General features: G+C 42.5%; 1 protein-coding gene and 1 long non-coding RNA gene across 8 annotated transcripts in view; one reads left to right on the top strand and one right to left on the bottom strand.

Moving 5' to 3' along the window:
* Positions 1-269: 269 nt before the first annotated feature.
* LOC120407532 lies at positions 270-22,783 on the bottom strand. The gene is made up of 3 exons (XR_005600090.1): positions 22,663-22,783; positions 15,265-15,347; positions 270-493 (listed from the first exon to the last, which is right to left on the bottom strand). It is a non-coding gene; the product is annotated as an uncharacterized LOC120407532 (long non-coding RNA).
* SHOC1 (shortage in chiasmata 1) overlaps positions 20,631-24,167 on the top strand; it is a 134,010-nt gene continuing 130,473 nt past the window's right edge. For 4 of the 7 annotated variants that reach the window (XR_005600089.1, XR_005600088.1, XM_039543179.1 and 1 more), the window contains exon 1: positions 20,631-20,736. The gene's annotated coding sequence lies outside the window, so the exon portion shown is untranslated. The remainder of the gene's footprint in view (positions 20,737-24,167) is intronic. The other 3 variants (XM_039543180.1, XM_039543181.1, XM_039543178.1) reach the window with 1 other exon arrangement.

The following is a 24,167-nucleotide window of genomic DNA, read 5'->3' as shown; positions in this document are numbered from 1 at the left end:
AGTGGTGAGTCGAATCCCGTCACAATCAGCAACCTGAATGTGTTATTTAAATCAGAGTAATGAGATATTGGTTACACCTTTCTATACAATGAAATGACCACTGCTGACACCTAGAATACAAATCATCCAATCAGCCTACATCCATACTACAGTGCTGACCAGGCTCTTCACTACAGTATGGAACAGATGGCACGCTGGACTGTAAGAGTGCACAGGGTGAGACATCTGTATTATAATGGCCTATTCTTGGTTAGTGCATGGATGGGCTTTCTCACAGGATGGTGCAATATACCCAGTATGGGGAGAGGGGGAGGAAACAGGTCACTTTTTCCTCTGCCTTTAGCTCTCTTTGCAAATGAGCTTCCGGGTGCAAAAAAAAAAAAAGCCATGAGCATTTTCCCTCACTATTATGTAGATTTCTAGGTTGTTTCTTCTCAGGACTGTGTGCCAGGGCCAGATTCTTCTCTTACATCATAGTAAATCAGGAGTGAGCCTGTGGAAGTCAATGCAGATACAGTAGTGTCAAACTGGTGTTAGAGGACAATCAGGCCAAGTAAATAGTCATTGAAAGGTAGCATACTGATATGAGAGCCGCTTTGGGCCCCTGCGGCGTGCAGGGTGATTAACGCATAGCCATCTCTGAGCACCCAAAGCTACATCAGCAGGGACGATTTGTGACTCCTTTTGGCCAGGTGCTACCTTTTTTGCCAGCTCTACCTTTTTTGCCACCCCAAGCAGCGAAGCAAAGAAGAAAAAAAAAGCGGCCGCCGAACTGCTGCCGAAGAAGAAAAAAAATCAGAGTGCCGCCCCTTCAGATTTGCCACCCCAGGCACCTGCTTCCTTAGCTGGTGCCTAGAGCCAGCCCTGGCTAGATAAGATCATTTTGGCCTTGGCTGGCCTCAGAAATTGGTTCCGTCGAAATCCTACCCTTGTTGGCAAAGGGTGTTTAGGAATAGCCATTGTTTATTTGCACAATCATCCCTATTTCTTTGCTAAGGAAGGAGGAAGCAATCTATTGCCTGTTCCCTCTTTTCCTCACTGCTGGTGTTTGACACACATTGCAGCTCTGCAGAACAATTACCAAAAGAAATCCCAGTGTTAAATAATAGAGGGGTGACACAAATGTACAGAAGCTAGACAATGCAGACATAACTTCTTGACACAGGCTGCCAGCTTTGGCACACACCAAATCTCCACTAGCTGACATATGACCAGGCTGATGTCTTAAATGGACATTTCACTGAATTCAGCTGACCATCAGAACTTACTCAGCATGTCTGGCAGTGTGAATGGCTTCAGAGTACCAGCCATGTTAGTCTGTATCCACAAAAAGAACAGGAGTAGTTGTGGCACGTTAGAGACTAACAAAGTTATTTGAGCATAAGCTTCCATGGGCTACAGCCCACTTCATCAGATGAAGTGACTCACAGTGCTATCTGATATACTTTCCAGAATGATAGCTTAAATAAAAATGGTGAAGAGCATGAGCAGTGGCAGCACAATCCAGGCAGTATCAGATTTTAGAATAACAAAGTCCTCTGCTTTTAAGATAAACGTCTTCAGCAGGCACAGAAGAAATAAGTATTTGTTAGATCTGTTAATTAATAGACCTAAGTTATTGTAGATCCAAACCCTGCAATCTTTATTTAAGATCAAATCCCATTCCCACTGAAGTTAGTAGTAAAACTCCCATAGTGTCAATTCACTGCTTCAGCCCTCACTCGGGCAAGATTCCCATTGCTCAATGGGAGTTTCGCCAGAATAAGGATGTCAGGATTTAGATGCTAGTTACCAGCTTTTCAGTGAAGCAAGGCTAACATGTTTCTAAGCTGCAGTATTAAGAATGAGAGTTCCTTCAAGGGATGAAAGTTTCAAGAGTAGAGCACTTGCCAGGAATTCACATTCCCAAATGGGTAAAATATTTCCATATGCTGAGCTGAACAGCTCCAATAATTCATTTCCCCACTTTGTGGTGGTAGTCATTATCAGCTAACTATCCACATAGACTGATGGTATCCTGCATCTGACATTACTCATTCAAAGTTACTTGGTTTTATTGCAGAAAAGAGAACTACTGGTTTTACTTCCTATGGAGAACTTAACCAAAGGTCAAGAAGACAAGTCTGATGCTTTAAGAGTCACATTTATCAGCAAAGCACATTTTTCTAGACATGTTATCTTCAGTTCCAACTGGTGGAGCCAAGTCAGTGACAATCAATATTGACAGCAATGCTATTGCCAGACTACTGTGCTCTAGTGAAAAATGATCATGAGTCACGTCTTCCTCAATATTTTTTCCCCGTATCGTTTATCAGCAGGCATGGTATGCAAAGACACTAAAATTTGACAGTGGCCATTACAATTGCTAATTTCAGTCAAGCAAATGCTATCTATAAAAACAGTCTTGTTTTAAAAAAAATCTGGCTATTGAAATGGTCAAGTAAAACATAACACAACAGGGGTTTAATTCATAAATCCACACACGTGGGCTCTCAGTTAGGAAAGGAGGAGCAAATTAGCCTAATGTCTTATTAGTTTGACCATTTAAATGCCTATGCTTAAGTGGCTGTTTCATAATTGGTAATATTTATTGTTCTATTACATTCTCCATAGGCTCAACAGAAAAATTTTAACATTCAGTTTTCTGCTGAAGATTCTCTACAGAACAGGAAAAAAAAGTAAAGTTACTCTACTGCATTCTCTAAATTGCCTCCAATATCTCTGAAATTTTACAAGACACCAAAAGGCCTTGAGCCTCCTTGCATTCAGTTACCCCAGTGTAAATCCAGAGTAACACCAATGACTGAGTACAGAATTTGACTCATTCAGTGTAGAGTCACAAAGACAAGTGCAACTCCACAGTAATGTATTAACTCAGTGACTGGCTCCCAGTCCCAACACAGGTCTGTGATGTATTCAGGTTCATTTAAAGTGAACAGAACGTGCAACAGAATCCTCTTCATCAGGATGCCCAAGTGTTGGCCTCTGACCCAAATTAAATGAATCTCCCAACTAAGAGCCCAGTCCTGCAAGTCCTGCCGAACATGGAATAGTCTTAGTCATTCAGGTGTGTGCTCCAATAAGGGGAGTACTTATTGGACTGCTCACACAACTGTGCACTACCATGGTGAGTAGTGACATGAGTAGTTCCACTGAAGTAAATAGGACTCAGACACGTGTAAAAGTATACGGGCAGAATTTAAGGGTTTGAGCCTTCAAAAAAAGATGCCATATTGGACCTAATTTTAAAACATTCTCAAATTACTTTGAGCCAGATTTTGCCTCTCCTCTGCCTTTCCCTCCCCCTTCCATCAAACTTGAATTGAGTAGCACCTTCTTCAGCTCAATTGCTTCACATCAAACTTGGTAGCTCATTAAGGGCTCATTTGTGGTGGCTTTTTTAGTCATAGACCTGAGTAGGGTACACCCTAGACACTACACAGAGATATTTCATCCCAGGAAGTTGCAAGTGTCCTTTAAGCTTAGAGTTTTTCCTGCTTTTGTCCTTTTACATTAGATGTTATTTAACTAGGTTTTTCTTTTGTGAAAATGTAAGATACTGTTCTGTTAATCCCAGAACAAAATGGGTTTTGCACCATGATGTAATCGATCTGACTGTGATGAGGATCATTAGGTGTGTGCCATGTTGATCATCTGGATGCTTTATGTGCTCCTAATGTGTCTGCAAGAACCAGATTGTCATAGCTGGCAAACTCCAAAAGTCTCAATCCTCTCTCATTGGTTACCGCATTACAGAAAGGGCCACAATAATCTCACCAATCTGCCTGTGCATCAGTATCCACTTTAGCATTCCAATCTCCTCATACAATCAGGATATCTTTCTTGTGTACAAAGAACGAGTACTTGTGGCACCTTAGAGACTAACAAAGTGCCACAAGTACTCCTCGTTCTTTTTGCTGATATAGACTAACAAGGCTACAACTCTGAAACCTTTGTGTACCTTATCGATGATGTCTCGAAGCTGATTGTAAAAATCTTCAATTTGCTCATTGTCATAGTCTGTTGTAGGAGTGTAGACTTGTACCACTGTGATATTAAACAGTACTGCCTTTAGGCAGATGGAAATAAGCCTGCTGGACATTGGGCGGCATCCTAATACTGAATTCTTGATATCTTTATGCACAAGAAATCTTAAGCCGTTGATATGTTTGTCCTCTCCACTGTAATAGAGTACATGGCCTTCTTCATGGAGATTAGTATCTCTCCAAAGTTCTTCCATCTGACCTCAGAGATTCCAAGGAGGTGCCAGGTGTATTGTTCCATTTTGTATGAAAGTTCTTTCAACCTCCCTATTTGTCTCAATGTCCTTACATTCCATGTGGCTATGGTGATGTTATCTCTTCCACGGATCCTCTTTGTTGGGGTTACACCAGTAGTATACTTGTCATGTCTGCCCTGGTGGAAACGGATGGCGCGGTCATTATTAACCTGGACTGCGATCAATCCGGTATGGACATTGTTGACTTGCTCATCATATAGTGTGTCTTGGGCAAATTCCTAACCTGGTGGAGCCCATCCCTCTCTAGGCAGCGCCCTTTTAGTTGCCTCTTACGACATGCAGGAGGAGCAGTGGGCCTATTCTGTCCCTGGATCCACAGGGGACAGATTTCGTTCTGAGATTAACAGAGCTAAAACAAGGAGCTTCCCCAGTGCTGATACTGGAAGTGATCATGACCTTGTGATGCAAAATTTTTGGCTGCGGCTAAGGAAAATCATCAGGCCAAAGTTCACCAGAACCAAGTTTGACTTAGAAAGACTCAGAGACCGCAACACTGCAGAGCCATTCCAAGCAATGATCGGTGGAAAATCTGCCCCGCTGCTTGCTCTAGAGGAAGACATAGAAATAATGACCAACAATTTCAACGCTGTAATGAATGAGGCAGCAATGCACATCCTTGAGAAACATCATAAGAAGACAAAACCATGGGTCACAAATGAAATACTACAAATGTGTGACATTAGAAGAGAACTTGAGAGAGACAAGAACAGCACTGAGGGAGCTGATAAATACAGATCAAGAAAGGAATGAAGATGGCCAAGGGCATATGGATTGAAAAACAATGCTCTAAAATTGAAGAGTGTATCAATAATAAAAAAAGCAAACAAGCCTTCCAGGTTGTAAAAGATCTGACGAAGGAAAGATAGACCAAAGCTAATGCAATTCAAGACAAAGAACGGAATAGTCTTACAGAAGAAAGGGACATCATCAATAGGTGGACAAACTACTGCTCTGATCTATACAACCACCAGACAAATGGAGATCATACTGTCTTAGACAGTCCAGATTCAACAGAGAAGGATGACTTTGCAATACTACGTGAAGAAGTGGAGACAGCTGTGAAATCACTCAAGAAGGGAAAGGCTACACATAGTGACAACATCCCAGCTTAACTGATGAAATTCAGAGGAGAAATAGTAATAGATGTACTCACCAAGATCTGCAACAAGATCTGGCAGACCAGTGAGTGGCTCTCCACGTGGACACAATCACTAATTATCACTCTGCCAAAGAAAGGCAACCTGCAATTGTGTCAAAATTACCAGACCATAAGCTTAATTAGCCATCCCAACAAAGTGATGTTGAAAGTCATATTGAACAGATTGAAGCCACAAGCGGAGAATATCATCGCTGAAGAACAGGATGGCTTTCGTGCTGGAAGAAGTACCACAGAACAGATTTTCAACCTTCGTGTTCTATGTGAGAAGTACTTACAACACCAGCAGGACATCTACCACATCTTTGTTGACTTCAAGAAGGCATTTGACAGAGTACGGCACGAAGCTCCCTGGGCAACCATGAAGAAGTACAATGTGGTAATAAGCTTATTCTTACCATTAAACAACTGTATGCCAAGGCCAGCAGTGCAGTTCTCGTCAATGGCACAATAGGAGGGTGGTTTCGCACCACTGTTGGAGTCCGGCAAGGCTGCCTTTTTTCGCCCACACTGTTCAACATCAACTTGGAGCACATAATGACTGATGCCCTAGAAGATCACTATGCACAGTCAGCATTTGGGGGCAAACAATCTCAAATCTTCGGTTTGCTGATGACACTGATGGCCTGGCGAGCAGCAAAGATGAACTTGCCAACCTTGTGAAACAATTGGATGAAACCTCCGCAAAATACGGCATGGAAATCAGTGCACAGAAAACCAAGCTGATGACAAACAAATGTGATGGGATCAGCTCACATATCACTGTCAGTGGACAAGAGCTGGAGACAGTGAAACAGTTCAAGTATTTGGGGGCAATCGTCACCGATGAAGGATCCAAGGTAGAAATTCGGGCAAGAAATTTGGGCAAGTGGCTGGGTCATTACACATATTGAATCTATTTCCCCATGTTAAGTATCCTTACACCTTCTTGTCAACTGTCTAAAATGGGCTATCTTGATTATCACTACAAAAGTTTTTTTTCTCCTGCTGATAATAGCTCATCTTAATTAATTAGCCTCTTACAGTTGGTATGGCTACTTCCACTTTTTCATGTTCTAGGTATGTATATATATCTTCTTACTATATGTTCCATTCTATGCATCTGATGAAGTGTGCTATAGCCCAACAAAGCTTATGCTCAGATAAATTTGTTAGTCTCTAAGGTGCCACAAGTACTCATGTTCTTTTTGTGCAAACAACAGCAGCAGTGGCAAAACTAAAGCCAATTTGGAGGAATAAGAACATCTCCCTGGAATCCAAACTGAAACTGCTGAATGCATTGGTCATCTCCATTTTTCTGTATGTGTGCGAGACATGGACCCTTATGGCAGAACTTGAACGGAAAATACAGGTAGTAGAGATGAGATACTTCCGTAAAATCCTGGGCATCTCCTACTTCGACCACATCACTAATGAAGAAGTCCGCAACTTCATCACCCAATGCGCTGGGTCATATGAAGACCTCCTGACCGTGAAGAAGCACAAGCGGAAGTGATACGGCCATGCAACAAGATCATCTGGCCTATCCAAGATCATCCTCCAAGGGACAGTACAGGGGAAGAGAAGAAGAGGTAGACAAATGAAGAGATGGACTGACAACATAAAAGAGTGGCAGGAATGGACTTCGGAGACTCAAGCACTGACACACAATCGTCAGGGGTGGAGACAATTGGTTGACTGCTCATCAATGATGGTGCCCCAACGACCAATGAGGTTATGGGAGTGATGATGATGATGATGAAGCTACTGTTACTGACTCTTAAAATCAACACATGAATATGTTATAGATATTTACTATACCCTATCCAGTATAAGATAATCACTTGCCACAACAACATTACTTGGTCTCGCTATGGGTATCTGAGATGCAGAGTGCACAGAATATGTTACTTTTTAAGTTAAAAAGAAATGCCAGTTGTCTAATAAGCTCACCATGTGCTTCCCAGGCCCATGTGCATATTTTATAACTGTTTTGGTTTGATAAAATATATTTCCCCCCTACACACACACACACTTCTTCTTGCCCTAGTTTTCTTTTTCAAAGCTAACACAATGAAGTTAACAGTTGGCAGCTGGGATCTTCCTTGCCACAAAGTAACAAGAAAAAAAAGCCACAGAGGTGGGTTTGGGGTGAGAAGGGAAGCTGCGGCTGTGAAGAGAAGCTGGAGAGTTATTAACTCTTTTTTTCTTAAATTTCTTTATAGGCATTCATAAAGAAAGCAAGAAAAGCGATCAAAAAGCCAAGTCTGATGCACAGAGCATGCCTGTGGAAGGAAAGGGCATGAGGGAAAATAATGTCATTCAAATCAGTATGAGTAAGGTGGCAGTGGGGACTCCCCTCTCTGGTAATCAGTTCCAGATTCCCACCCTGTTGTTGCCTTGAGGATGCAGGAATTCACTCCGAAATCATTCCTACCCCTTCCTCACTATCAGCAAACAGACAGTGTCACCTGGAATCCAACAGTCACTGATCAGAGGCCTCTTTCTCTTTAGGCTTTGCTGATTCCCATGTGTGGGGCAGGCTCACTGAGACACATGCTCAGACTGCTCTCTGGGTCTGTCCTACAACCTGAGCACAGACCCAAGCCCGCAGTACCTCTGTAGCAACACATGCCCCGTCCTAAAGCCTGCAGTCCCTTTTCCAATATGGCAATCCCATTCTCCCTATTTAGAGTGAGCAGAGCCGGCAATATGTAGTAGGGGCAAGATTTCAAGCCAGCTCCCCATCTGCTCATTCCCCAGCCAAATCAGATCTCTGGGGGTAGGGCCAGTCTTCCTCGAGCTGCTGATCTGTGGAGGGTACACTCCACACACACTTCACAACAGCAGCTACAAAAATATTATTGGCCAGTTTGGCACAGCTATTGTCCATAGTACTGATCCTGCAAACACTTCTGCATGCTCAGTGACAGTATTCCCCTCACACACGTCACATCAGCCCATTCTTATGAGTCAGCTAGTGCTTTACAGACACTAAATTGTCATTTCATAAGAAGATCCGGTCATCCCATGTACTATTGCTTTTTTGTGTGTCATTTCCCTGCAGGACTATAAGAGTTGAGGTTACTACTCTTAAATGTGGTGACACGCTAATGTAACAATGTCTTCCATCAGTCTTCACTTGCAACTCTGGGCCCACTTAGTTAAATGTAGCTGTGACGCTCTGTACCTCAGGGGAACACCCAGCACCCCCATGTTCATCCTTGTGTAATGACTGTGTGGTATCCATTGCAAAGTTTGTCATGTTGGATGTCTTTGGAAGGCTCGTGATGCACTGAGCATTGTGGTTATAGTAATGTTATAGTAAGGTTATAATTTCAGGTACGTAGTTATGAGGCTGAAAATGTATCATCATGGCTTAAAATAAGCCCAAGCAAAAACTCTCCAAAGACAGAGAGGCTGTTCACACCTCGTCGGGACATGTATGGGGCAAACCCAGCCCAGCCTCACAGGAACAAAGAATCTGTTGGACTCTCCAGGGAGTCACCCCCCTTCCTGTGGTCAGTTTGGAACTGCAATGAGGTGATGCTCACCTGACTCTGAAGGGGGGGGGGGGGGAAGCCAAGAGGGAAGAAAGGACATGATAAAAGGGAGAGACATTTGCCAAGCTCTCTCTCTCTTCCACCTACATCTACAGCCACCACACCAAGTGACTGAAGCGTGATCAAAGGGGAGAGCCTGGCTGAAGAGCAACCCACCAGCCTGTGGTGAGAAGCATTTACGTTTGTAAGGGCATTGAAAGTGTTAAGATCAGCTTAGAATGTGTTTTGCTTTTATTTCATTTGACCAAATCTGAGTTGTTATGCTTTGACTTATAATCACTTAAAATTTCTCTTTGTAGTAAATACATCTATTTGTTCTACCTGAAGCACTGTGTTTGGTTTGAAGCGCGTCAGAGTCTCCCCTTGCAATAACAAGCCTGGTACATATCGATGTCTTTGTTAAATTGACAAACTCATATAAGCTTACAGCATCCAGTGGGCATAACTGGACACTGCAAGAGGGAGGTTCCTAAGGTTGTGTCTGGGAACATGACTATCTGGGGGCAATTACTCCCATGGATCAGTCTAATGTAAAATGCAAAATGTGAACAGCATTAGATTCTAGGGAAACACATTAGATTCTTGCAGTTTTTAATAATTTCAACAATCTAACAACAAGGAATAAAAAAATACATGTATTAGATCCTCAGGTGTATCTGTGCTCTGTCTGCTTTCTCTCTCAGTAGTAGTTCCAACTTCTCCACTGTGACTACCTTCCATACTTCAATAATCTATTCCAGGATTGGTAAAGCAAAAAGGTGCATCCCCTTTTCCATCATGCATTTCCTTTCTAAACTTAATTACATGTTAAGCTGGAGAGTTTTATCTTCATCTACTGATGTAAAACAGCCGTTTGCTGATTGAAAGACACCATAGGAAGCTGTATCCATGAATTGGTGGATATAATACAGTTTGTTATTGGGTAGCAATTCTTTTTGTTCCACTTGTCTTGCTTTTCTGCATGGCTTGGTTCAGCCTCTGCAAACCTGTCTTAAAATTCTAGTCTACTGTATACTCAGTTTGTTCATTTAGGCTGGTTTATACATGTGCATAATGAATAACAAAATATTTACATAGCTTTATGCTTCTATGGAGATTTTGAACAACTTGCTTTAGAAAAATACACGGAATGAGTGAACAGATAACTCCATTATGTGTTGTCTAAGGAAGTAAATCCTGTTCTGCTACAAAATTAATTGATACCTCCAGCAAGCAAAACAACCCCTAAACTCCACAAAAGGAGAGTTTTCTTTCAACTTTAAAAGCCAATATTTGAAACAAAATATTTTGTCTTCTCGCAGTGACGTGTTTGCATACATGAATGCTTGTTTTTAACTGGCCTCAAGGGTGTTTTTGCGTCAATATTTTTTGAGATACAAAACAAATGTGACACTGTGAATACACAGAGCCAAATCCTTGGCTGGTGTCAACTGGTATAGCTCTACTGACTTCAGCAGAGTTGTGTTGATTTATACCAGCTGAGAATCCAGCCTACAGTCAAGCCTGTTCTAGAGGATAATGTCTTTGCAGACACGTAACTCACTGACTGCATGCTCCCACGTGGCTAGGTCTGGAAGGGTCTCCAACTTTCAGTCCCCATGCCAACACACACTCCAGGCCAGTAGTATTCTGCTTCCTCCCACATCAGCTGTCTGCAGACAATTCCCACAGCTCCTTCCTGAGCTCACTGTGTATCTGTGTTTTTCCTCAGAACCCACAATCTCTCTATTGTCCCATGCTCCACAGCCTCTCAAGGTTCAAAGATTTTTTTCCAGGGTAGGGACTTGCAGCTGGGCCCTAGCATCCCCCAACAAATCCCACAGGAAAATAGAAACTTAAATCACTTTGGCCTTACTCCTTGAACTTTCACCCTTCTTAAGTTTCCCCTTTTCTCTCTACCTCAGCTGAACACGCCCCAGGAGATCTAAATTATGCCCATTTATCAAGGCTCACCAGCAGAGCTTGCTCCACCCCAGTGGCTTCTCTGCTGTCCTCTTGCCAGCATCCTCTGGCCAGGCCTGGCCAGGCAACGCAATGCAACACCACACCTCACCTCCTCCTTTAGCCCTGAAGCTCTTCCTTTATAGTAGCTACCCAGCTGGGTCTCATCCTTAGTTGGGCCTGCCATGCCCTGTAGTTGCCACCAGGTGCTCTAATTGAGTCTTTAGCTCCCCGTAACACTTTCAGGGCCAGTGCAGGATACACACTCCTTTACAATCTTATATCATTGAATTCAATGGGAGTTTTGCTTCATTAAAAACCGAATAAAGACTACAGCAATGGGCCCCATAGGACAGATATGAAGTAAAGATTTTAACATTTTTCTTTTCAGAATATTTAAGGCCATCAAAAAATAGCATCTCAGCTTATACTGTATTTTACTACTCCTTGGAAAAAAATGTGAATTTAGTTATTGTGAAAGATACCAGCGTGAGAGCTCTGAAGGACGGCATACTCCGTTTATCCACAGAACAGACACTGTTGCATTGGTCGGGGGGGGGGGGTTGTACAAACCCTACCCTATCCATGTATTTCAAACATCACCTAAAAGGACAAGCTCTTAGAGACAGAACAGTGCAGTTCCATGCTGTTAAAAATCTTTAGCCTCTTTGCTGAAAATGGCAACAAAGATGCTAAAGGTGGTGGATATGGGGAATGCTGGCAGTTGTCCAATGAGGACTGAATGAAGTCTACCAATTTAATTTCACATAGTTCCCAAACAACCATTAGCAAGGAAGTATTTTCAATTGAATTTCCACTGAAAATGCCACAGTGACTCTGGATGATCTGCTAATATAGCCTAATGTCTTCCAATCTACACAAGCTTGAAAACACCAATATTTGTTAATGTACATAAGCAAGAGATACTTAATCATAGGCTGAATCTTCCCTCATGTTTCCTAGCAAATGATGGGTGAGATTTCAAGGGAAGACATGTTTTCTTGGAGGCGATCAGCTGACAGTATTTATTAAAGGGGCCGGAAGGTCAAGCCAGAAGCAGCACAAGTCCTTAGTGACTTCTACTGAAATGGAAATGGACCATTTACTGAAATGCAACAATATGGAAGACAGTCTAGAAAGTCTTTCACAGACCATGAGAACCACAACACAGAATGAATCAGGGGCAATTCACCTAGTGTCAGTGAATTGTTTGCTTTGTTTAATGAGTTAATACTTTTTCTCAAATGAGGCTGGTATTATTTTATTTTATTCTCAGGACCAATTGGCCTTATTGCTCTATGCTAGTGACAAAAAGACGGATGATAGGGCTCATCCGTCTATTGTCCCATTCTGGAAGACACAGAGAATTTTATTTTATTCATTAGGTTTGCTACTATCGTGATTTCCTTTGTGCTGATCAAACAGAAGTGGTAGCATCTGCACATCCTTTTGGTGCATGATATGATAAAGCCAAGTGCTAACAAATACTCAGAAATCTGAAGCTGCAGCTGGCTGATAAAACATGTCAAAGACACACCTTGTATTTGGCAAGTATACTGCATTTTTTAAAGGTTTTTTTCTTTCAGTAACAGTTGCAAACGAATGTGAAGTGGATGTTTAGCTTCACGGTGAAGTAAAAACTGTATTACAGACTATGGCCAGTCTCTCATGAGTGATTCCACTGTAAAAATATTATTATATTTCTCTATAAGTTGTACATACTGTGACAGAGTGGGTTATGTCTGCATCAAATTGTGAACTCCATTTAATTTTGTGATCACCATTTTGTTTCAAGACTCCAGCAAAACTTTTTATGGAATCACTTGGTTGTGTTTAAGAGGCGCTGGAAGGGCATAAATCTGGTGGAAGCTAGTATGTGTCTGGCTGAGGGAAAAAGGCACTGAAGAGCGCTTACCCACTGGCTGGAGAATAGATACCCCAAGCTGGCAAGTCAAAGAAAAGGAGACTTCAAATAAATCAAAGTGTGAATGTAAGCAATTACCAACATTTTTATCTTTATTTCTAGTTTATTAACTTTTGTTGAATCTGGCTCATGCCAAGTGGCAGAGTATTGGATCAGGCCTGTCCTGTGAAATGAGTTTGATACACCTGGATTAGAGTTTCTCTGCCTAGACACATGGCAACAAGGATCAGGCTGTTTTTAAGGAAGGATGCACTCTGTGGAAGGGGTGGTGAGTCTAGTCCTATATGCCAGAAGAAAAGGCTGGAGGGAGACTCTGCCTAGCCTGAACAGTGGACCAGACCTCGGACTCACCAAAGGAGCAAGATCAGACTAAGTAATGGCAAAGGAGGTGCATCTTAGGACTTTTGCTGTTTTCAAAAATGTGTAACTCTCTTGTGCTTTTAAGAGTAAAGTGACTGATGGTTAAGAAATTCCTTTGCTAAGCCTGTCTTGGATTGCTTTCATGGCATGTTGTCTTCAAAGGAGATAAACTAGGAAAGAGAGTACCCACATCCAGGTGGAACATTGAGGGAGTGCATAAACGTAAGTAGGGATTTAGGAGGTCTGAGACACTGGTTTCAGAACCTTGGCAGCCAGGCTGCAGAACCACACAACCCAAGGAAGAACTTGTACAAGAGATCTGTGCCTGGGAATGTGCCCCTGAGAGTAGACCCAGTCAGACCCAGAGGATTTAGAAGCACATAGCACCCCAGATTGGGCCCACTTACAACAGACTGCTGACTATCCAAAAGAGAGGACCTGGCCAGCTTGTAACACAGACACTTATTATTTGCAGGGTATTTTGACTTTTATGTTTATTGAATGTAAACATTAAAAACTAATCATTATAACACATGCAAGCAAGTGCCACGGTTTGGAGAAACATTTTATGAAAATTATTTAAATAAAATATAGTGGCCCCGTTCATGCCATCAATTTTTTAAGTAGAATTTCCTATTCAGGCCAATAAAGAGTTCCACTTAAAAATCACAGTAGGGACCAGTATGATTAAAAAAAAAACAGTAGGGACCAGTATGATTTTAAAAAAAAAACACACATACACATAAAAATTCCCCTGTGTGAATTTCTGAAAGAAGACATATTTGAGTCTATTAGTATTTTAAAAAGCAAGAAACATTTAATTTTGCTGTTCAAGGATTTGAGCTTTGCTTTTTATTTCTCTTTTTCTTAAACTGACTAAAAACCGTACAGGGGTTTTTACTTACATAATTGAATAAAATTTACATCAAATTGCCATAATTAAATTGTTATAGGAAAAAGATCCACTATCATCATCCTTTGGTCCTTAGTCAGTCTGTAACAGCATTTGAAAATTAGCTCCACTTCTAATAGTTTCTTCAGCTGAACTAACAGCAGTGTCCAAAGAACACACAATATCATGACCCTGCTCTGAACTGTAATATGATGGCCCTGGAGTTTCATAAATAAAAGGTGCCTCATTAATACTTGATGTGGAGGCACTGGCATATGCTTGTTCTGAATCTGCTTTATTTGGAGTTATTGTAATAACTGAGTACAGATGGCTTCTGTTTTCATTTGAAGGAAAGGCATAATCATAAGCAGCAAATTGATCATGTGATTGTACATTAGAGGGAAATTGGATGACAGTGATGAATTCAGTTACAAAAATTGTCAGTGTAATGGAGCAAGGAAGATTTTGACTCATCAACAAAGATGTGACACTACAGATTATGTTCAGTCACAACACTGAAGTGGCTGTTTGGCTAATCATTGGCTCTTAGCCAGTCAGCACCACACAAGACTGTCAATTTATGCTTTCACTGTGCTTCACAATTCAGTGAAGAAGTGCCATGCTTCTGCTGAAAAATTCAGCTAAAATATCTCCATAGCTGCCAACATTTTGAACATTTCCTGCATGTGCTGCAGGTTGATGCAGAGTTCTTCTGGAGGTCATGTTGTTGATTTTGCTCCTGAGATATTTTCTGAGGATTAGACTTTCTCCTTATCAAAAGTTCTCTCTCATCATCCCACAAATTCTTCAGTCTCAGCTGTGCTGGCTGACCTGAAAATCTGCTGTCATACAATATTTTATTGTCTGTTGGTGAACTGGCCTTCCCAAAGGATGTATGACACCCAAACTCCCGGTTTTTTAAGAGTGGCAACAACAACAACAACAACAACAAAAGTCATTCTGCAAAGGTGTAAAGAAATACTCCTTTAAAACCACAATCAGCTTTTATACTGGGGAGGGAAGAGTGAAAAGGCTGCTTGCAGAGTGCACACTTACTTTTGTTTTCTGATCACTTCTGTACATAGGCAACATAAAATTTATGCAAACAGGGAGTTAAGACAGACATATTATCAACATACATTTACCAACCTCTTCTCCTGTGAATTTCTAGTGCTAGCTCTCAGTGAAGAACTTCTATCCATTGAAGACTTTTCAGCCACTGATGCCATAATCTACAAAGAGAAAAGAGAGAGAGAGAGATCACTATTCCACAGGAATATGTAGACTTGTTTTAATACACTTTTCCTGATCAAAGTAATGGTGTTAATTAGTTTGGTGACAAAGAGAGGGGTGGAGGGAGGAGGATAGAATTTGTTTAGAAACTTAGTATAAACCTCAAAGTTGAAAATAGCCAGTTGATCAAGAGTGCTTAGAAAAGGATACATTTTGCAAATATCAGCATGCTAATCCTTCTGGCCAGAAGGCAGAGAAATAATTAACTTTCAATAAAAGATTTTCTTCTGTAACATCAACACTTCTGTACTCAAATTTTATTTCCAGGTAAACAGGTGTGTAAAATGTATTGATAAATTATCATCCTTATGTTGTAAGGTCCTGATCCTGCAAAGATTAGTTATAGCGGTACAAAACCTGTGTAAAATTTATGGATTTAGAGTAGAAAAGAAACTAAACAAAATCTAAACTGTTAGTGGAATGAAGAGATTAAAATGCTACTGCTCCCTCCGTGAAGTGTTTGCAAAAATAAAAGCAACACACCAAAAAATACAAATAAAAGTGGTTTTGACAAATAAAATGTGTCAAAACCATAAACATTTTTGTCATCCTACTCTATGTTACCTGCATCTTGCCTCTTGAGATTTTGAGCTGCTTGGAGCATGGACTTTGTCTGTAAAACACCTCTCTCTCTTTTGGTACAACTTACATTTTAAAAAAAACTAGATAAATATATAATCGCTACTACTTACTATATGGTCTTCTGCCTGTATAGCTCTCAAGCAGCGGATTAAATTGATGTGGACACAGCAGCAAAAGGAGGATAGACATATGCATGGAATTAAGCAGCAGGCCACAACTTTATTAAACTTTTAACACAAGGATGGGGCACTACCTGCCCATCACCCATACTCTCCTATACCAGGCATTTAATTGGTTCCAGTGCAGGGGCTACAGGGCTCCTTACCATATAAACCATAGTGTGGGATGGGCTCTTCTCAGCCGAGTCCCCAGGGCTCAGAGCTGAGTCCTAGCATCCTCTCCCTCCTGTGAAAGGGACAGTGGGTGCCTCAGGGTGGGGACCTCAGTCCACAAGGTCTGACCTCGACCCAGAAAGGTCACAAGTCTCACCCTGTCACATGAGCCCAAGGCCCATCACCAAATTCTCAGTCTTTTATCTCTGGAAACCATTCGTTTTATTCTCTTCACCACACTGGAAACCGTGCACATTCCTCCTGTTGCTTGGAAGTGCTGCGAAGAAGGCAAAAAAACGTCCTGGTCCTCCACCAATTGGCCCAGGGGAGAAAACATTCCTGCCTGACCTCCTAAAGAGGTGATCAGCTAGACCCACAGCATCTCTCAGGCCAAGTTCTCATTCCTAGTTTGGGCAGGTAGAGTGGGCTGCTGGAATGGAGCCGAAAGAGGCTCCACATGGCCCCTTGCACTGAGCTAAATCCTAGGAGCTGGGGAATGCGGGTCAATCAGCAGCCCTCTCCTCCAGCTGGCCAATGAGTGCTAGAGACTCCCGTGGAAGGAACTAGATATTGTCCCTCCTACTGGGATTGTCCCCATTTCACTGCTGGCCTCATCAATTTCCTCCACACGTTGATGCAGGTGGGTGGCATTTCTCTTCCCTCTCTGTGTCCCTAGAACTGTTCAACTGCTGCTAAAACAGACTCCCACCAGAATATCATTTTGCTTGGTTCGAAGCAGGTTTCTGTAGTGCTACGAATGATTCAGTGTGGGCATTAGTCCCGAATGGGCCATCCCCTGCCTTCAGTGCAACATCAAGTTGGCTATAAGATAGGCATTATGAAAGGAAGAATATGACTGGCTAGCAAACATCTGGAATGTGCAGCTGCTTGGTAAACCCATACATCGGAATGTATTCATTTGCTTGACCTTCAATCATTATAGGCCTGAATCTGCTATTCTTACTCACAATGAGTAGTACTTCAGTAGTAGTAATGGCAGATTGGGCCATATCCTTTATCTAATATCCCCTCCTCCTCCCCGTAAAATCTGTTCTTGCAAGAGACTCAATTGTAGCTTTTAGCCACTGGTTCCAACTGCAGCTGCACCACCCCAGAGTTTTGTGAGGAAATGTGTCTCCTGGTGCTCCAGTGTACAGGGGGAATATACTTGCTGCCACAGGCATCTCCTAGGCTGTTGCAGTGGGTGAATGCTTCCCTCTGCAGCTCTCCAAATCTGAAGGCCAATGAGAAAGTGGGGTTTGGTCATGCCCTTGACTCCTTTCCCTCTTGTGGTGACTTAGGATTCACTTTCTTTCTTTCCTTAGGAATCCAGTACCAGTCCTTACCATAAGACAGTTACGCATACACACAGTTAATAATTTCAAATTCCTATTTATGACTAACACTCCAAAACAAACTGTTACAACACAGCAGTTACAATGCACCCTAACTAGACTAACATCACTAATTAGAAATTTGTTATTTTCCTTTAATATGAAGAACACGGAGCTTGCCAAACCCCCCTCCCCCATATATATACACACAAACACATTATATATTTGAAATACCTTACAAAATCAATACAGGGATTGGGACTTCTAACAATCAGAGATTATCTACTATCCTGTAGGCTCACCCTTGGTACTACATTGACAATTAAATAAAAACATTTAAGTGTACTACTGCCACCTTGTCTGAGAACAAGTAGAAACAGCAGCTGCAGTTATAGCAATACATTTTTTTCGGCTGAATACCATGAAATAAGAAAAAAGAAAAGGGGGTTACAATAGCACCAACAATAAAACCAAGAGGACATTTGCAGTCTTAGATATAGATGAGTTGTGGATAAAAAGTCTTTTTATTCATGACAGGTAGCAAATTCTTCACTTTTCTTTTAGGTAGTTTTAAAATGTAAGATAGGACAAAATGCCAGATGGATGTGTCTTGTGATGTTACGAAATATATAATTAAATGAAAATGTCTATATACAAACACACATCATTATTTGTGGATGTACTTTATCATATAAAATACTTGCAGCAAACTTCCAATAAAAGAGTAAATTTACAGTATTGACCACTATTTTTTGCTCATCTTCTTTCCCTCTTCTTTCCTTGTCTCTTGTCTCTTTTAAACTCCAAAGGCCAGATTCTGGTTGGATGTGCACTGCTGTAAATTAGAAATAAATCCATTGACTTCATTGGACTTATTCCAGATTTACAGTAGATTTTAATGTGGCCCCAACTCTCTTGAATGCATTTTCTTTAGACTAATTTTCCTGTCACAATACTTCATAAAATGTTGAGTTTATTTTTAACTTTAAAGTCTCATATTGTGCAATCTTTGCTGCCCACTATCTTTAAGGGATTTCTTTTCTCTTCAGTTTTGAATTCTCATCCCTCTCCCTTTCTACTCTTCCATTTATTATAGTCTTTTTCCTAATATTTAGTATTACTTTATAATTTTTTCCCATTTATTCTAGTTTTTTCTCTGCTGCCTTTGGTTAAACCTCTTTCTCCTGATCCGTTCCTCTTACACCCCTCTCAGACTCCTTGTCCCTGCACCACAAATCTAACCCTCATTCACCTATTTCTCACTCTCCTTTACTTCAATTTCTCCATCCTTCGGTCTCCTGTTTCATTTTCTCCCTTTTCAATCCCTGCATAGACAATGGAGCTCATAGTGAAATAAAGATACTCTTCTTCCTTCACCCTAAGGTCACAGTGGCCTGAGAAGCCTTTTTGTCTGCCTCCATGTAATATCTAGATTTGTTATGCCTTTTCTTTGTTGTTCTTCATGACGCTGTCTGATTCAGAACAACCTACGGGCGTACCGGAGAAACTAGTGCTTTCTATCTGTACCTTTGAACTAAGGTAAATAGCTCATTCCTGAAACATATCGGGGGGGAGGGAGGGAAGGTTGGAGAATTAATCCCCTTTCCCTCTTGCTCGTGAGATTCAGATTTTAGTACCTGAATTACAAAAGAAGCTTCAAGTAGCCCAGAACAAATAACAAATACCTTCCACTTGAAATCCAGCTAGGCAAACCCTAACAATCCAAGTAGAGATTCCAAGTTGCTGTCAAGGTTCCATGATTTCTCTCCTATTCAAGTTCCATTGATACCAGGATGATTGTGGTTTCCTCCTGCCTTATGCCTGGTGTGGGTGTGTGGATGAGTTGTGTGCGGTGATGAACTCTGTGTGCATGTGGTGGCGCATGTCTGTGGTGACGAGCTGCATGGTGATGAGTTTTTTGTGTGTGCATGTGTGATGATGTTTTTTGTGTGTGTGCATGTAAGTGAAGAGTTGTGTGTGCAATGAATTTTGTGTATGTGAATGGGTGATTATGAGGTGTGAGTTGTGTGTGGTGATGAGCTGTGGAAGTGTGCATGCATGCAAATGTGTATTGATAAGTTTACTGCTTCTTCAGGAAAAATATGGGAAATGGTGCAGCTGTTGCCCAGTGCTGCAGTTTGCTCTTAAGGCCCAGGCCCGAGCAGCTGCTTCCATTACTTGTGTAGAAAACTAGGCACTAGGAAGGGGCTGGCTCCCCATTTTCTGTGTTATTCATCCAGCCACCTCACCACTATTGTTAGAGTGACCAGATGTCCCAATTTTATAGGGACATTCCTGATATTTAGGGGGGGAGGGTATGTGGGCTCCTATTACCCCCCCCCCCCACACACACACACACACCATCTCCCAATTTTTCACACTTGCTATCTGGGCACCCTAAGTATTGTGCTATCATAATCTGTATTTGTTAAGAGCCGTCAGTTTCCCTGGTGCAACTTGGGAAGTAGGCGCGCAGCTGTACCAGCAGAGGTCTGGGAGGGGACCAAGTGTCTGCCCTATTCACCCCTCCCAGTGCTGTGCAGGTGGAGGGGGAGCTCCTGCCCTGAGTACCCCCTGGCCGGAGAGGGCAGACTGGGCACAGCCTGCTGGGGGTGGGGGGGATGTCCCCAGCTGCTGTTTCTTAGCAGCTGCACTGCACCAGGTTAACATGGGGGGGGCACATGGGAACACCCTGGGGGGGAGAGAGGGGGTCCCCCGGCAGGTGGGCTGGTCTGAGCAGATAGGGGCGCTGTGGCAGGGGGTCAAACACCCCCGCGACTGGGCGGGGTTTGAATCAGCTCCGTGGGGCGCCCCCCCTCCCCATTCTAGCCCGTTAGGTGGGTCTCGCGCGCATCACGTCGCCCCGTCCCGCCACTCCCGCGATCAGCTCCCCTCAACTTCGCTGGCTTCGCCGGCCCCCGCGCGAGCGCGACAGGCGGTCCCACGTGACTCCGACTAATGGCGGGCGCTGGTGCCGCGAGGCTCTAGGGACCAATCAGGGCCCAGCTCAGCTTCCCGCTCTGGGATCCAGGGGGGTGCGTGAGATCACCAGTGGCGGGAGCAAGAGGCGGAACGAGGCGGTGCGTGGAGGGGCGAGGAGAGGCGGTGACGGGGGAGCGGAGCTGCAGTGATAGTGACGGGGGGGGCCTGCAGTGTGATTGGCAGGGAGGGGGGCTGCAGTGGTTTTGGCAGGGATGGGGGGCTGCAGTGTCACACAGGGAGGGGGCTGCAGTGACGCTGACAGGGAATGGGACTGCAGTGACATTGATACAGGGAAGGAGAGTTGTGCTGCAGGTCCTGACACAGGGAAGGGAAGCTGCAGTGGTACTGGCAGGGAAGGGGGGCTGCAGTAATACTGACACAGAGGGGCAGCTGCAGTGTATTTGACAGGGAATGGGGCTGCAGTGACATTGATACAGGGAAGGAGAGTTGTGCTGCAGTGATTGACACAGGGAGAGGTAGAGTGACACAAAAAGGAGAGGGAGGAAATGCTTTGCACGCCCCCGGCTGCAATGTCTGGTCCAGCAAGAGGGGAAGTTGCAGTGTGGGAGAAGTGGTTAGTTCTGGGGTTGCTGTTTGCATGAAAGGTTACAGTAAAATGAAGACCCACACAAAAACTCCTATGCTTGGCAGACTTAAGGCAGCATTTTTCTCAATGTGTAGTTGTTTTATTTAAAGGTGCAAATCTTTTAAGGTCAGGTTTTGATACACACATTCCTCTTATTCGTAATTTCTGCATTAGTTGTTTGGGGTTAAGAAGGGATGATTTGGAAATGTAAATTTTAGATAACTATATAAGATATTTAACCAAAAAGGTACATAAGTTACTTTACAAAATATGTAAACTATCCTGCAAACGCTTATTGTTTTGTGTAGTACTTAGTAGTGCAGGGGTTCTCAAACTGGGGGTCAGGACCCCTCAGGGGGTCGCGAGGTTATTACACCAAAAAAGAAAATCAGCCTGCTGGTAGCATCTGACTCAGATGATGAAAATGAACATGCATCAGTCTGCACTGCTTTGGATCGTTATCAAACAGAACCCATCATCAGCATGGAAGCATGTCCTCTGGAATGGTGGTTGAAGCATGAAGGGACATATGAATCTTTAGCGTACCTGGCATGTAAATATCTTGCAATACCAGCTACAACAGTGCCATGTGATCACCTGTTCTCACTTTCAGGTGACATTGTAAACAAGAAGCAGGCAGAATTATCGCCTGCAAATTGTAACCAACCTTGTTTGTCTGAGTAGATTGGCTGACCAAGAAGTAGGACTGAGTGGACTTATAGGCTCTAAAGTTTTACATTGTTTCATTTTTGAATGCATTTTTTTGTACATAATTCTACATTTCTAAGTTCAGCTTTCATGATAAAGAGACTGCAATACAGTACTTGTATGATGTGAATTGAAAAATACATTTTTTGTTATTTTTACAGTGCAAATATTTGTAATAAATAAAGTGAGCACTGTACACTTTGTATTCTGTGTTGTAGCTGAAATTAATATATTTTAAAATGTAGCAAACCTCCAAAAATATTTAAAATAAATGGTATTCTATAGTTGTTTAACAGCACGATTAATTGCTATTCATTTTATAAATCATCTGATTAATTTTTTTAATCGCTTGACAGCCCTACTGAAAACATTCTTGTGTTGGTGGACACTGTTGGTACTGTATATATTGATGTTTCATTCACTTGAAAGGACATTGTAAAGCAGAGTTTCCCAAACTTTTGAAACCTGAGTCCCCTTCAGGTAAAACAAAACCAATCATACTCCCCTGCAATCCCATCATGTATTGTTAAAGGCCTACACATCTTAATTTCTGCACCTTCTGCTTCCTCCTCCACTCCTCTTCCCTCCACCTTGAGAAATACTGTAACTGCACTTGTATTCCCCCTCTGGGATTCACTCCAGCAGTGCCCAGTCAGGTCTCATGTCTCCAGCTTCTCATCTATTTCTGGGCATTCTGACTGGGGAGTTTTAAGGCTACATAGCCTCTTACCTTACACTGTGATAACCCCCGCTTCTCTCTGAGGGCTGTGAGTAGTATATTGCCAGCAGTTACAAGTATCCACACAGCTCTTTCTAATCAAGCACATTTACTCTTAAGGTAAAAGCATTCTAGAGAAAACATAATAAAACAATACATGGATTTAAACACATAATATACCAGGAATCACCCATCTGTCTTATGGCGCCCCCCTTTCCAACTCTTCTGTACTGTTGGGCCCCCCCTTGGAGAAGAGTCATGTCAATTTGCTGGAACAAAAGAAGGCCCTAAATCAGTTTAAGCCTACCCTTTTTATATCAAAAGCCCATTCTTTGTCTGCTGGCCTTGGGAAAACCCAGCTTCAATTAGTATATGCAGGCGTCACCAAGAGGTGGTCCCTGAATGATTCACCATAACTAGCCCCTACTGTTTTTGGTTCCTGGAAGAGCTGGGGTAATCCTCCTGCTTTGGCACTGCATACAATCCCTGGCCCACAGTGATACATAATGTGGTCCTCAAAGATATTGCATGTGGTCCTCAGATATTGCGTGGGGTTGCAGCATCTGTCACAGAGCTTCAGAATACGATGACTTGCTGTCCTTCCTTGTATGCTTTGATGATCAATGAAATATTTAACAATGTAGACATTTAAAGTATCATCATTGATAATAGAGTTAGCATCTTTTGAAATTAATGAGGCGGTTTAAACCTCAGAGTTATTATTCAGGCTGTCTATAAAGACAGGAGGACACCTCTACACCTCGTGGCAAGACTTTACAAAATCTAGACAAGCCATTTACAACACACACTTTGCTTCTCTACAAAGGAAAAAGGACACTAAACTACTACATGCCACAAGGGGCTGCAAAAGTGGTTCCCTTAACTCACCCAACAATATTGTTAATCTATCCAGCTATACTCTTAGCCATCAGAAGAGTCTGTCCTATCTCGGGGCCTCTCCTTCTGCCCCTCCACCCCATGAACATGATACAGTTCTGCGGTGACCTGGAACCCTACTTTCGACGTCTCCGACTCAAGGGAATATTTCCAACACACATCTGAACAGTACACTAATCCATAGAAACCTTCCTACCAACACTAGAAAAAGAAGGATTCTGTGTGGACTTCTCCTCAAGGTCGAAACAACAGACTGGACTTCTACATAGAGTGCTTCCGCCAACGTGCATGGGCTGAAATTGTGGAAAAGCAGCATCACTTGCCTCATAACCTTAGCTGTGCAGAACACAATGCCATCCGCAGCCTCAGGAACAACTCTGACATCATAATCAAAAAGGCTGACAAAGGAGGTGCTATCGTCATCATGAATAGGTTGGAATATGAACGAGAGGCTGCTATGCAGTTCTCTAACACCACATTCTACAGGCCATTACCCTATGATCCCACTGAGGGTTACCGAAAGAAACTATACCATTTTCTCAAGAAACCCCCTGAGAAAGCACAGGAACAAATCTGCACAGACACACCCTTAGTTCCCCGACCACGAGTATTGTATCTGC

This window comes from Mauremys reevesii, linkage group 6 (assembly GCF_016161935.1).
Source record: "Mauremys reevesii isolate NIE-2019 linkage group 6, ASM1616193v1, whole genome shotgun sequence".
Lineage (NCBI taxonomy): Eukaryota > Metazoa > Chordata > Testudines > Geoemydidae > Mauremys > Mauremys reevesii.
This window is presented reverse-complemented; position numbering and strand designations above follow the sequence as displayed.